Source organism: Mustela nivalis (genome assembly GCF_964662115.1).
Source record: "Mustela nivalis genome assembly, chromosome: 6".
In the NCBI taxonomy this organism is placed as follows: Eukaryota; Metazoa; Chordata; class Mammalia; order Carnivora; family Mustelidae; genus Mustela; species Mustela nivalis.
This window is the reverse complement of record NC_139025.1, coordinates 101,595,302-101,610,004: the sequence shown is the minus strand read 5'-3', so window position 1 is coordinate 101,610,004 and position 14,703 is coordinate 101,595,302. Positions and strand designations below refer to the sequence as shown.

The following is a 14,703-nucleotide window of genomic DNA, read 5'->3' as shown; positions in this document are numbered from 1 at the left end:
TGAGACTATCCCACGCATATACTCAAGCCAGCAGTGGCCCAGGTCCTATTCCTCTGGGTTGGGCTCCTACACCCTACCCTCTTCCTTGACCTCCTCAGTCCTTCTTCTCCGGAACAGGAAGTTTTGCCATTTTGCATTCTTAATTAGTCATTCCTTTAGTCTGTCAGTTAGTGGGCATAGGAGATTGAATAGTGACCCCCAAAAGATATGTCCACATCCTAATTCCTAGGACATGTGAATTATTACCTTATTTGGGAAAAAATATCTTTATGAATGTAATTAAATTCAGGATCTTGAGATTAGTAGATGATTCTTGATTATCTGGATGGACCATAAGTCCTATGACAACTGTCCTTATAAGAGTGAGGAAGAGGGATATTTGAAATGGACAGAGAGGAGGAAGAAATGTGGCCATGGAGACAGAGATTGGAGTGGCATGGATACAAGCCAAAGAATGCCAATAGCTGCCAGAAGCTGTAAACGTCAGGGAACGGATTATCCTCTGAAGCCTTCAGAAGGAGTGTGGCCCTCATGACACCTTGATTTCAGCTGAGTGATCTGGTTTTTGAACTTCTGACTTCCAACACTGTGGAAGAATAAATTTCTGCCTATTTTAAGCCACACTTTGTGGTAACTTGTTACAACAGCCATAGGAAATGAATACAGTCGGGAACTTCTCTAGTTGTTCCTTCCTGACAGGCTTTACTGGCTCCTTCAGGGATTTCCAAATGTTGAAATGCCCCAGGCTCAGTCCTCAGAGCTTTCTTTGTCTACTCTCTCTCCCTGTGTGATCTCATCCATTCACTTGGCATTAAATACCCCTTATTTGCTAAGACACTCCAAATTTGATCTCTACCCATACCCTTCTTATGGAACCCAGCCATCTTCACAGATAGATGAAAAGAGAACTCTTGTTCTCTACCCTCTCCACTTTCCCACCCACAGATCTTCCTAGCCAGGTGTCCTCAGCCACTGAGTGCTCAAGATGGAAATGTCTAGCCACTCTAGATTTCTCCATTTCCCTCATGCCTTACATACAACTGCCAGCAAGTTAGTAAGTCTTGTTTAGGTCTCAAAATGCTTCTTAAATCTGTCCACTCTCCTCCATTTCCACGATAAACACAGCTACCAACATCTCTTACCCTGATGACTATCCCAGGCTCTTAAAGACTCCAGGCTTCTACACTTACCCCACACAGTCCCTTCTCACAGCAGGCAGAGTTAGTTTAAAAACAAATAGACAGGGGCACCTGGCTGGTTCAGTTAAACATTGGGCTCTTGATCTCAAGGTCTTGAGTTCAAGCCCCATGCTGGGCCATGGAGCCTACTTTAAAAAAAACAAAAACAAAACCAAAACACAAACACACACAAATTAGACTGGATTGCAGGGTTTTTTGTTTTGTTTTGTTTTGTTTTAAAGATTTTATTTATTTGACAGAGATCACAAATAGGCAGAGAGGCAGGCAGAGTAAGAAGGGGGGAAGCAGGCTCCCTGCTAAGCAGAGAACCCGATGTGGGGCTTGATCCCAGGACCCTGGGATCATGACCTGAGCCAAAGGCAGAGGCTTTAACCCACTGAGCCACCCAGGTGCCCTTGGATTGCAGTTTTGAAAAGCAATTTTATTGAGGTATTGTTAACATATAGTTTTATTGCACATTTTCTTTGTCTATTCTCTCTCCCTATGTGATCTCATCCTTTCATTTGACAAGTATACACTTGGATAAGTTTGACATATGTATATACCCATGAAATTATCAGTATTTATTGTCCCAAAAGTTTCTTTGTGCTTCTTAGAAATACAACCCTCCCTCCCCCACCTCCCATCCCTAGGCAACCACTGATCTGCTTTCCATCACTATAGACTAGTTGGCATTTTCTAGAATTTTATATAAATGGAATAATATAGTATATAGTATATAGTATATACTCTCTTTATATGTGGTTTAATGATTTTGACATTCATCCATGTTGTTCACTGTATCAATAATTTGTTTCTTTTTGTTGTTGAGTAGTATTCCATTATATGGATGTACCACAATTTAACCAAATTAACAAATTAACCATTCACCTGATGATGGACCTTTGGGACCTTTTGTTTCCAGTTTTCAGCTGTCATATATAAAGCAAAACATTCACATGTGGACTTAACAGTAAATACCTAGGGAAGGAATGACTGGATCATATAGGAGGTGTATGTTTAACTTTGAGAAATGGCCAAACTGTTTTCTGAAGTGTTTATACTATTTACATTCCCACAAGCAGTGTAAAAGAGTTACAGCTGCTCCACATGCTTGCCAACATTTGGTATGGTCAATCTCTTCATTGTAGCTTTTCTGACTAGAGTGTAATGCTATCTCATTGTGTTTTAATTCACATTTCCCTGATAACCAAGAAAACATCTTTTCATGTGCTTATTTGCCATTTGTATATCTTCTTTGGAGAAATGTCTGTCCACAATTTTTGCTGAGCTGCATATACTTTTAAAATATATTTTAGATACAAATCCTTTGTTCTTTATATATTCTAGGAATATAAAGAGGTTTTTAAAAAGTATATTTAAAAAGTATAAAAGTATATTTTAAAAAGTAGATTTTTATAAAGTGTACTTTTAAAAAGTATATTTTAAAAAGTATATATTCAGGTTTTTTAAAAGTATATTAAAAAGTATAAAAAGTATATTTTGAAAGTATATACAAGTCCTTTGTTTAATATATGTTTTGCAAATATTTTCTACTGGTGACTGTGTTTTCACTTTCCTAATGGTAGAAAGCAAATCTCATTTGTCAACTTTTTCTTTTATTGCTAGCTTTTTTGTGTGTGTCACATCTAAGAATTCTTTGCCCATCCCAAATTTATAAATATATTTCCTTCTGGAAATTCTATAGATTTGCTGTTACACTTAGATTTGTGATCTGTTTTGAATTTGTTTTTGTGTATGGTGTAAGGTAAGGGTAGAGGTTCCCCCACCCCCACCACAAACAGATACCCAGTTGTTCCAGTGCCATATGTTGAAAGGACGATCTTTTCCCCGAACTATTCAATCTTTTACCATTAACTATGGTGTTAGCCTTAAGTTTTTCACAGATATCAGGTTAAGGGTATTCAAATTGAGGGAGTCCCCTTCTTTTCCTACTTTGCTGAGGGTTTTTATCAAGAATAAATGTTGGATTTTGTCAAATTCTTTTCTAGAATCTACTGAGGTGATCATATTTTTTTTTCTTTTTAAATTGTTAATATGGTGAATTATATTACTTGATTTTCAAATATTTCTCCAACCTGGCTTTTCTCAATAAGTCCTAGTTATTTGATGAATTATTCTTTTTTTTTTTTTAAAGATTTTTTTTTTTATTTATCTGACAGAGATCACAAGTAGGCAGAGAGGCAAGCAGAGAGAGAGGAGGAAGCAGGCTCCCTGCAGAGCAGAGAGCCCGATGTGGGGCTCGATCCCAGGACCCTGGGATCATGATCTGAGCCGAAGGCAGAGGCTTAAACCACTGAGCCACCCAGGTGCCCCTGATGAATTATTCTTTTAAAAATTTTTTTTGGCAAAAAAAAAAATTTTTTTTTTGCATTTGTGTTCATAAAGTGTATTATTCTGTAATTTTCTTTTCTTGGAATGTTTTGTCTGATTTACATTCTTAATTATCCAGTTATCATTAGTTGTCATTTATTGGTATTAGAGTAATGTTGGCCTTATAGAATAACTTGGGAAGTATTCATTCCTCTTCACTTTTCTGGAAGATTTTATATAAAATTTGTATTTTTTTTTTCTTCCTTAAATGTTTGGTAGAATTCACCAGTAAAGGCATCTAGGCCTGGAGTTTTCTCTGTGGGAAGATATTTAGATTATTTATTTATTTACAGAGAGAGAGAGAGAGAGAGCACACAAGGAGGGGAGCACCAGGCAGAGAGAGAGGGAGAAGCAGACTCCCCACTGAGCAGGGTGCCGGACATGGGGCTCAATCCCAGGACCCGAGATCATGACCTGAGCCAAAGGCAGACACTTAGCAAACTGAGCTACCCAGGTGCCCCTATGGGAAGATTTTTAACTATAAATTGAATTTCTTTATTGGATATAGGGTTTTCATCTTATCTATTTCTTCCTGAATGTGTGTCACACTTTTGCTTAAAGCCCTAGGTGTTTCCCCGTACACCTACCTAAACTCTGGCTGTAGCTTATGAGGCGCTGTCTGGTCTGTCCCTGCCCTCCTTCCCAGCCTCATCTACAACAGTAGCTTCCCCTCACTCACCATGTTTCAGTCACGTTGGGTCTTCTGGTTATTCCAAGATTATGTCAAACTCTTCCTCAGCTCAAGGCCTTAGCATTGCTTTTCCCTCTCTGGAAAGCTCTTCCACAGGCTCTTTACTCTCATCCCTTAGGGCTCAGATTATGTGTCAAGGAGGTCTTCCCTGACTATTATATTCATGGTGGGGCCTGCTGGATACTCTGTCACACAGAATCCTGTTAACTTCCCATCCATAATATTTATCACATTCTGTCACCATTCTTTCTGTTTGCTTATTGTTAGCTAAGAGCGGGGATTTTCCCTTTATGTTCACCACTGCATCCTCTGCACCCAGCATGAGATCTGACACAAGTGAGGTGGTCAATTACTATTTTTTGTATAGGTGGGCTCACTTAGAGGGTCAGTCAGGCAGTGAGGCAGGCAGTAAGTCTTCTGTGAGCCTGCGTATCAGGCTGAGGTCAGCCTGAAGTAGGTCAGGCAGGCACTGAATGGGCCGTTTACTCTATGGAGAGGATCTATGTGACTTATGAGCCACGCTGTGAAGTCAGGTCACGGTTCTGGGGGACACAAAAAAGTGCAAGGCCACAGCCCACCCCCAAGAAGCTTCTGGCCCACCTGTCTAATTGGAGGCTCCTGCTTCCTATTGCCCAACCAGAAGGTGAAATGGGGATGAGACAGGGCAAGTCAGGGAAGCCTGCAGCGTCTGGCCAGGCCACTGGCAGCTCCTCAGCTTCTCGGCCACAAGCCTTTCAAAGCCCATAAAAATCTCACCTGGCGACTGCTATGCTCAGGGAGAGCCTGTGCGGGAGACACAGAGAAACCTTGGTGGCTTCTTTCCCACCCCACCTCCCAACCTTCCCTGACCTGGGCCCTCTGGTCATGGAAAGTGCCCCACTGGACCTGGCCACCTGGTCCCAGGAGACAGGCCATGGTGCATACTGGCCCTGCCTGCTCTCCACGGGGGCAGGACATAGGCCTGTACCCAGCTCCAGGGGCCACTCCTTGCAACTGAACCCATCCTTGGTGCCCCTCGTCATAGACCAGAGGAGGCCCAGCTCTCTGGGCGAGGAAGAGACCTCGCATGGAAGCTAGTGACTTCACAGTTAATCCAAATTTCCCAAAGAATATCCCCAGCTCTGGGTCATGGGTGGGGCTGGAATCCCATCATTGATGAGTATGTGTAGGAGGGAGAAGCAGCTGCTTGCAATAATTAGGCAGCAGCACCCAGGCTGCCAGGGATCACCAAGATTCACTCCTGCTCACCGACAAACTCCAGGACTAGGAGGTCCTGCTCCGGTGACATCATCCTCCTCGCATACTGCTGAGGGAAATGAGCTCAGGGCGGCCATCAGAGGCAGTCTGTTTACTTACAGGGGCCCTGGCTGTCAGCAGTGCTTTGACCAGACAGTCCCTGGCCTAGCCAGCATGAAGCAGAAATTTCCTTAAACATATTATTTTGGCCTCAACCCACCACTTGCTCCCTTGCTTTCAGTTTTTGTGGGGTTTTTTGTTTTGTTTTGTTTTGTTTTGTTTTTTCAAGAGGAAAATTCCCAAGTCTAGCCCCAAATTGAACAGCCCAGGAGTAGTGGGGGGAGATCACAATGACTCCCAGAAGACCTTTTGGAGGTAAAGTTGCTTCCACCTCCCCAGTAATCCCTGGAGCTGGGAGAGTATCAAACCAATTCTCAGTCACCCATGTGTGCATGGGATCAGGGGGATGGCCAGCATGACCTCCAGGGCAGACCCTCTCTTTCAGGCCTCCCTCATGGCCTCAGCCACCCTGAGCTCATACACAAAGCATTTCCCAACTCAGCAACCCTGGCTAGGCCCTAGACCCCTCCCTCATTCCCTTCGGGTCAGAGATATTTCAGGAGAGTCCAAGAGCCGCCAGTTTTCACAGGCTCCAGAGGATTCCCAAGATGGTCACCCTCCCCCCCAGCCCTGGCTGAGAGGCACTGTCACTTGTCCCACCCCAACTCTCTTCATGTTGTTCCTGCTGGAACTTAGCCATTCTAGGGGCCTTTAGAGGATAGGGGTCACACAAAGGGCTCCTCAGTCTCCCCACTGCTCCAGGATCCTCAGGCTACCTGTGCCAGGCAGAGCCATGCCCTCTCAGGAGTATCAATCATGGGGAACAGGTGCCCTCTGCCTAGCTGGATCTGCCCACTGCTGGGGCTGGTCAGGCAGGCCCAGACATGTCGGGGAGCCTGAGGCCTTTCCTGACCCAGCTCTGTCGTGTGGCTTGATCCTACTTAGCTCAGCATCCTACAGCACCAGGGAGGGGCTCATGGGCAGAAAGGTCAGAAGAGGGCATTGGATGTGTACTTTATAGCGCTTTACCTAAAAGTGAGAAAATGTCAAGGGTCCATGTTAGAGAATGGGATAGAGGGTATGGCTCACACCCAGATCTGATTGGCAGCTTCTTAGAATACACTGATTTTCTTACCCAACTGTCCTTTTCCCCCCAGCAAGGCCAGAACTCTCTGAACATGTGGTCCCAATCATTGCCATTAGTCAACATGTCTACTGAACCCAGAATCCGTAAGGTATGGAAGCTGGAAAGAGCCTTGGTAAGGACAGAAGCTAGTATTTATTGAACACCTACTGTGAGCCTGACAGTATTCAACACTTCACACACATTATTTTATTACTCTTCATAACTCTAAGGAAGATTAACTAACTCTAAAGGAGATACAGTGGGAGGCTGGGTGGCTCAGTTGGTTAATTCAGTTCAGGTCATGATCCTGGGGTCATGGGCTGGAGCCCTGCGTAGGGCTCCACACTCAGCAGGGAGTCTGCTTCTCTCCTTCTCCCTCCTCACCTCCCCTTCAAATAAATAAATAAATCTTTTTTTAAAAAATGAAGGAGATTCAGCTTGTATACAGCAGAGCTGGGATTCAAACCCAGTTCTGTCTGAACCCACAGATTCTACACTTAGGCATTCTTCCATCTGACTTCTAGAAAATAATTAGTTCAGGAAATCAATCACACTCCTACTGTAAACCAAGCAAGCAAGAGCTGTAAGTTAAAGATGTGGTCATGCAGCCCCTCCATTCTATAGATGAGGAAAATGAGGCCAGACCATGGAGTGAGTCCTCCGTTGAGTCTAGGACAGTGGCTCAAACTCAGATCACTGCTCCTTGTTCTGTGTTGCTGAATTCCAGCAAAAAGTGAGAGGAGTTGGGAATTCAAAATCAAATCCACGCCTCTGGCTTACTGGGATTAAATATTTTATTTAGCAGTTTGCTGTTGTGACTTACAACATTTTAAATATTTAGGCCTATGAATTTAAGCCTTCATTTGTACTCTTGCCCTGGTTCTTGCAAACATTAGGAGCTGCCCTGGAAACCTCTCTAAACTCCCCCTGCCTGGTGCTTACAAAGTGCAAGCACTTTAAAGATGGCTGTTAGCAAATGAGAAAATCATTTTATGAACGAGTGAATAAAGTCTTCTGCACAAATCTAAATGTACGGGCATATACATGCTTTCAGGCACTCACCAACACATTATTGACAAAGATCTACCCAGAGACACACATGCCTAAACTTAAACCTAGGAGTGGTATGTCTTATACCAAAGTAACCTAAACGCTCATATGCATACTCCCATAGAAGCATGTAGGCAGGCGTAGACCCGTTCACCTAGGCAGAGGCCCCCATGTTCACTAGAACATACCCACACTCATGAGCTTACACAGAGATGTGGACTCCTAGTTAGGCTAGCTAGCAAACACACAAGTACATGCTTTCCCACCAAGGAAGCCAGCTCCAACCAGAAATGCCGCCAGCCAGACATACAAACACGGAACAGTCCCATCAATTCACACTGATACACGCAGCTAGACAAAGACAAGACTGTGAGCCTGAGACGGACCGGGAGGGAGACACCTGTCCACAGAGACCCCTGGGCTGCCCTGGGCTCCCACACTGTCTGCCTCCCTCCCCCTTCTGTCTGAGGCCAGAGGGGGCTCCTAGAGGAATTCCTTTTGCAGACTTGCTGAGAAAGGCTGCTCTCTCTCCTCCCCCGCAATCCCAGGCCAGAGTCCTACAGGCAGAGAAGCAGATGGTGTGTGCTGGGGGTGCTCCCCTTTGCCAAGGACTCTGCCCTCCACAGATGGTGTGTGCTGGGGGTACTGCCCCTTGCCAAGGACTCTGCCCTCTGTCCTCAGGCACCGCCCATAGCCTGCCAAGCCCAGGCTGGACACTGGCCTCTAGACGGTAACAGAGCCCCACTCAGGTCCTGCTGCCCCAGCTCTGCTCCCAAACGCATGATTTAGGAGGGGCTGGTGAACAGCGCTTTTCCAGAGGCCTTACTTCCTCAGGAAATGGCTCGGCCACAAGCCTGATCTCCAAAACAGGCGTAGGATGAAAACACCTCTGCTCCTCTCCAAAAACACGGGCCGCCCCTCTCACTCAGAGCCCCTATGTCATTCCAGCCACAGCAGCCACGGCATCCCAAGGCAGTGGAGAGCAGTGAAAGGTCCAGCGTCTGGTCCTGCTTCTGCTGCTGACTTGCTATGTCCGCCTCTGCAGAACGAGCCATTTGGGCGTGATGCTTTGGGCATAGCTAGAGTGATATAGGTGTCTCAGATTTCCCCGGGAAGTCTCTGGGTAAGGGTGAGGGCCTCCAACCCTGGGGACAATGGCCTGGTGTGGGCATCCTCTTAAGTCACAGGGTCATTATTACAAGCGCTAGGAGTGGCCTGAAACGGAGGTGCCTACGGTGAGGCAAAATGAGGACTCAGGCAGGGGAATGTCCTGTGTGGCCCAGAGACAATGACCTCTCCTCCCCTTTTCCATCCTCCTGCCAGGTTCCTTAGGCCTCTGCTGGAGGTGGACACAGGGCTGCAGCCCCACCCAGCCGGGTGGGCCGAGAGACAGGAATGCTGCTCAGCACAGCTGGCTGGACAGGGGAGACTGTTTATTCTCTGCTGTCGGGAACATCCCAGACAATCAGGGGGATCTGGCTATTGGCAGCCCCTGGAGGACTCCAAGAAGTCAGCTTAATCAGAGCAGGCTGGTGGCACGAGCTCTGAGAAGGCAGTGGAGGTGGAAGGGAGGGGCCACCCCTCCCTGCCCCACATTCCATGCCCCGTGTTTCTGAGCTCATCTCCTGGGTCTGCAGGGATGGGGTGGAAAGGTGAATGGAGCTGAACCCAAAGCTCTTGTTAATAGTGTGGCTGTCGGGAAAGACTTTCCATGGTCCCACACCCAACATCCCAGGTGCCCCCTGATTAGGACACAGCAGAGCTCATGGCCTTAGCCCAGGAAAGGAGCTCATTTTGCATCCCCCAGACCCAGTATTGCCGGTTCCAACCTCCCTACACCACCAGCCCAGATCTTTTTTGCTCTGGCAGCCCCTTGAGCTGCAGCCTTATGCTTGTCTGACTTACCATTACTCCAGCTTTAGGCTCAGCTTTGGCACGGTCTCTTTCAGGACTTTTCACCTTGGGCAAGTCACTTCTCTAGTGTGTGTGTGTATATATATATATTTATATATTATATTATAATAATATATTTATATATAATATAAAAATTATAGTGCCTGCCTCACAAGGATATTATGAAGACTAAATCATTCTTTCAATATGCCCACCACGCAGGAGGCTCTGCTCTCCACTGTGATGTTTAACACCAGGACCAGTCTCCCACGTTGAGGACTTGGCGGGGTTGGGGGGGGTGGACAGTGGGGATGAATGCAAGCACCTCTTTCCCAACAGCACCGGCGAAAACCTTATAGTCTCCTATTGAATCACATGTTAGTATCTGCAGTCAAATGCTCTGCCACTGAGCTATACCCCCGCACATGTTAGTATCTGAACCAGTCTTTAAGGTCAGCAGAATGCAGCTTGCTGATTGGCTCAGGCCTGAGCCACTGCTCTGCCCCTAGAGTGTGTGGGTAGAAGGGACAGTCTGCTTTACCCAGAACCAATGAGGGTGGTAGAGGTTGGTGTCCCAGAGGGAAGGTAGGGTATGGGACCAGGAGGGTAAATGGACCATGGGCCATGAGAACAACAGCTGTCATCCAAAGGTTCAAAGAGTTAATAAGACTAGTACTTTTCAAGCACCCCCAAGCCCTCTAAGAATAGATTGCCAGTTTTAAATCCCTGCAGATCTCTGATAGGCAATGTGTTACTGGGCCCATTTGGAATAGCCTATATTTGCCTAGGATCAGTAAAACTTCATCTTTTTTTTTCTTTTTTTTTTTTTAAGATTTTATTTATTTATTTGAGAGAGAGCATGAAGAGTGGGAGGGTCAGAGGGAGAAGTAGACTCCCCGCCGAGAAGGAAGCCCGGTGCGGGACTCGATCCCAGGACTCCAAGATCATGACCAGAGCCAAAGGCAGTCGTCCAACCAACTGAGACACCCAGACCTCCCAGTAAAGCTATATCTTTAAGCCAATCTGTAATCCATTCGTCCCAGGAATCAGACTGGCCATGTCTTCTTCCTGCCCCCATTAGCAGGCAGTTTGACTGACCTGTCCAATGCTGTGGGGGCTGGAAGGCCCTGTCGGCTCCACAGACTGTTTGCACACAGATCTTCTCTTGGCTACGTGGGCACTGAAAGAAGTTTGATGCTAAGTGGGCATTGAAGGAAATTTGATTCCAGTGGCCCCAGCCTTCCCTTTCTCTCCCTACCCCCTCAAATCTCTTGCTCTTTAATCTCCCGTGGTTGCTTTTTCTCTACCACCACTCTCTCCAGCTTATTCCTAAATCCTGTTCTTAGAAAGGACTTTATCACCAGTACTTGTGTATGAATAAGCATCATATAAATAGCTTAACCTTTCACTGGACAATTTGCATTTTAATTCAGTCTTTTCAGTGAAACAAAAGGCCCTGTCCTGCCCACCCCTGACTATTCACAAAAGGTACAGAGAGCAAATGGGACTCTGAAACCAAGCATCAAATATCCACCACCTTCCCAGAAACCCTCACCCATGTACACGGCCTTGCCAATGGGTTTTTTCTCAAGTCTAACTTCAGTCCTCTTGCTGACATTCAGTCATTACTCTCTGCTATGGCAGGGAAGTTTCTTGCATGTTTTCATCCATTTATTCCCTCAACAAACTTTTTTTGAGTCCCACCATATTTGAGATTCTTGGGTATACCAAGACAGCCTGGGCCCTGCCCACAGCTTGCAGTTGATTTAAATGCAGGAAATGTCACCTTCACCACTGGATTTTTAAGGCACACAAAGCCAAGCCCAGTGGCTGGTATACAGTAGGTATTCAATAAGTGCTGTGTCCCCTTCTCAGGGCTGCATGATGTGGAAAACACTGGAAATTTTCTAAAACCCTTTCCAGGTGGACGAGAGTGCCAACAGGAGTGGGTGGAGATGGTGGTTTCTATCTTGCTTCAGAATGTCATGATTTGTTTTGGATGTTCCAAATGTCAGGTTGGAGATCATACAAAGGAGAGGGGCTTATTCTAACCAGATCAGGGCTAGAGGCAGCCCAGGACACCGTCTCCCTGGTACACAGCCCCAGACAGTTTGGAAACAAACACAAACTCATCCAGAGGAGGGAGACTGACAAAAGCAAAACAAACAAAGGCCAAGAGATGGAAAACTCACGAGGTGGGGCAGGGTGGAAAGGCGGGGAGCAGGGAGAGAGATGGGTGGGGGCTGTGAGGGAGCTTAGGGAAGGGAATGGTCCTGGGTGTGTGTGTGGGTGTGTGTGTGTGTGAGAGAGAGAGAGAGAGAGAGAGAGAGAGAGAGAAGATTAACCCAGCTCCCTTCAACCAGTCCAAGAATCACCATGGCAATGGGGAAGGCGAGTGCAGCTGATTCCAAGCCAACACAAACCTCCAGGGCTCAGCGTCAGGAATGGTCTCAGATGAATGGGGTCATGTTCTAAAGTAAAAAATCCAAATTGCGCTCTTTAAGTCACAAACTCCTCACATACTCCTGGTTTTGTTGGCAATCAGTGTTTAATGAAATGAATTAATCAGAAACAACAGTGAACCACATTCCTCCTCCATGTCCCTCTCACATACACACATACACTTATCCAAAAACCCCTTCCCTTTGTTGGGGTTACTGACAGCTCATCGAATTCTTGGCACTTTCCAGAAGCAGGGCCCAAACCTGTGGGAGTTCTACTTGCCACCCCTCCCCAAACTGTCCCCCATGACAGTGGCATTAGTGACAGAGGGTTGATGGGGTTGCTTTCACAAGACCAAGGCAGCTGGGGCTCCCATGTGAGGTGGCTCCAAATGAACCACCATCTGGTCTTCTCTGCCATCAGCCACCTGCTGAAGCTCCTGGCCCAGAAGGGGTTTGTCAGCAAGGAGACCGCTTCTTCCCGCTCCATGAAAAGGTGTTTGCAGCATGAGCCCCCTGAGCTCCCAAACCCCAGCACCCAAAATTGTCCTTCCCTAGCGCTGGCTGCTTTATGGGGTCTGCCTTGGATATCAGGTTGGAGCTAAACAAAACGTAAGTCTTTGTCCCCTTCCTGTCTCTCCATTCCCAGCTACCCAGGGATCTCACACTATCCCCCATTACCCTGGTCCAGGGTTGACTCATCCATTAGCATGGTAGGCACAGGGCCTAGAGTTCACATTATAAAAATGTTTTAATTTCCTTTAAAATCAGAAGGAAAAAACAAGCTTTTAAGTGGAAGCGAACATTTTAGTATTTAGCAGTAATATTCATCTTTATACCAATACAATCATAGAACAATTTAAAGATTTATTTATTTATTTATTTGACAGAGAGAAATCACAAGTAGACAGAGAGGCAGCCAGAGAGAGAGAGAGAGGGAAGCAGGCTCCCCGCCGAGCAGAGAGCCCGATGCGGGACTCGATTCCAGGACCCCGAAATCATGACCTGAGCCAAAGGCAGCGGCTTAATCTACTGAGCCACCCAGGCGCCCATAGAACAATTTAAAAAAAAAATTTTTTTTTTCGTTTGAGAGAGAAAGAATGAGCAGGGGGAGGGGCAGAGGGAGAGGGACAAGCAGACTCCCTGCTGAGTGTGATTGCAGGATCTGGAGATCATAACCTGAGCCAAAGTCAGATGTTTAACGAAGTGAGCTACCCAGGCACCCCATAAAATATAATTTTAGATATTTTTTATTGAGGAAGGAGTCCAGGAAGGCAAAAGGGCCCGTAAAGTCATGAAGTCATAATGTAGTTCTGCTCTCATCTCACTTTCTGCTCATTTCAACCCTTGAGCCTCCAGGGATTTCCTTCTGCCATATTAAAATATACCTGTCCAATGGCCCTCCACTAGCCTAGGAGGTCCTGGAGGATAGGACCATTCTTCATTCATAATGTCCCTGCCCTCCCCATATGCTCAAATGCCTCCCGCACTCACATAAGGAATTGCATTGACTCTGGGGGAGGCAGAAGAAGGGCAGAAACCTCAGAAAAAAAGAAAGGCTAGGTTTTTTTTTTTTTTAAGATTTTATTTCTTTATTTGACAGACAGAGATCACAAGTAGGCAGAGAGGCAGGCAGAGAGAGAGAGAAGGAAACAGGCTCCCTGCTGAGCAGAGAGCCCGATGCGGGGCTGGATCCCAAGACCCAAGGATCATGACCTGAGCCAAAGGCAGAGGCTTTAACCCACTGAGCCACCCAGGTGCCCCGAAAGGCTAGTTTTTAAAAAAATATTGCTTGCGAATTGCTGGAAACGGTGAACATTTCATGTCTATGCAGTCAGACTTTGTCCACATCCCCTGAGCTGAACTCTACTGAAACTGTTCCCACCAAATTCACCAGTGATCTCCAACTCGGTAAGTCCAAAGGATACCTCTCAGGTATAATCTTGACCATTCCGAAGCATTTGACAGAGCACATCAAGACTTCCCTTTTGGCTTCTATGACACTCTGCTGTCTTGGTTTCCTCCCATTTCCCTGGACGTTGCTGCTGGGTCTCCTTTGCATTCTCATTCCCTCTACTGGGCCATTAAAAACTAAACTCACCAGCTCTTTGCTCTTTGCCGAGCCCTACTGTATCAGTCCTGTTAATCCTCAAAACCATGTTAAATCTAAATCTGCAACCACCAGCCAGAGGGGTCTTCCTGGAAAGCAAACCTGATCCTATCATTTCCTTGCTTAAGACCTAGTGGCTCTCCCTCAGTTCTGATGGTCTTGCATGACCTGGCCCCTGCATACCTCTCCAGCCCCACTGCTCACCACTGTACGGCCCTCCTGCTTTTAACTTCTCCAGCGAGAACTCTGGGTCTTTACATGTGCTATTCCCACTGCCTGAAACACTCTTCCTCCCCTTCTTAGCCTAACACCCATGGCTCTGTCGGGTTTCAGTTGGATATCACCTTTGCCAGGAACCCCTGGGGGCCATCGAGGATACTGGTTATGACAGTCACAGTGGAACCTGCCCAGCGCAGCTCCCAGCTCTGTGCCACTTCCTATGACCACGCAGCCATGGGCAAGCTAGGAAACTCTGGGACTTCAATTTTTCATCTGGTGTCAGGATTAAATAAATCAGTACCCGT

At 46.4% G+C, this 14,703-nt stretch overlaps 1 long non-coding RNA gene across 3 annotated transcripts in view; it reads left to right on the top strand.

Moving 5' to 3' along the window:
* LOC309867907 overlaps positions 1 to 14,703 on the top strand; it is a 92,169-nt gene that overhangs the window by 5,829 nt on the left and 71,637 nt on the right. The gene's annotated exons all lie outside the window — the stretch shown is intronic.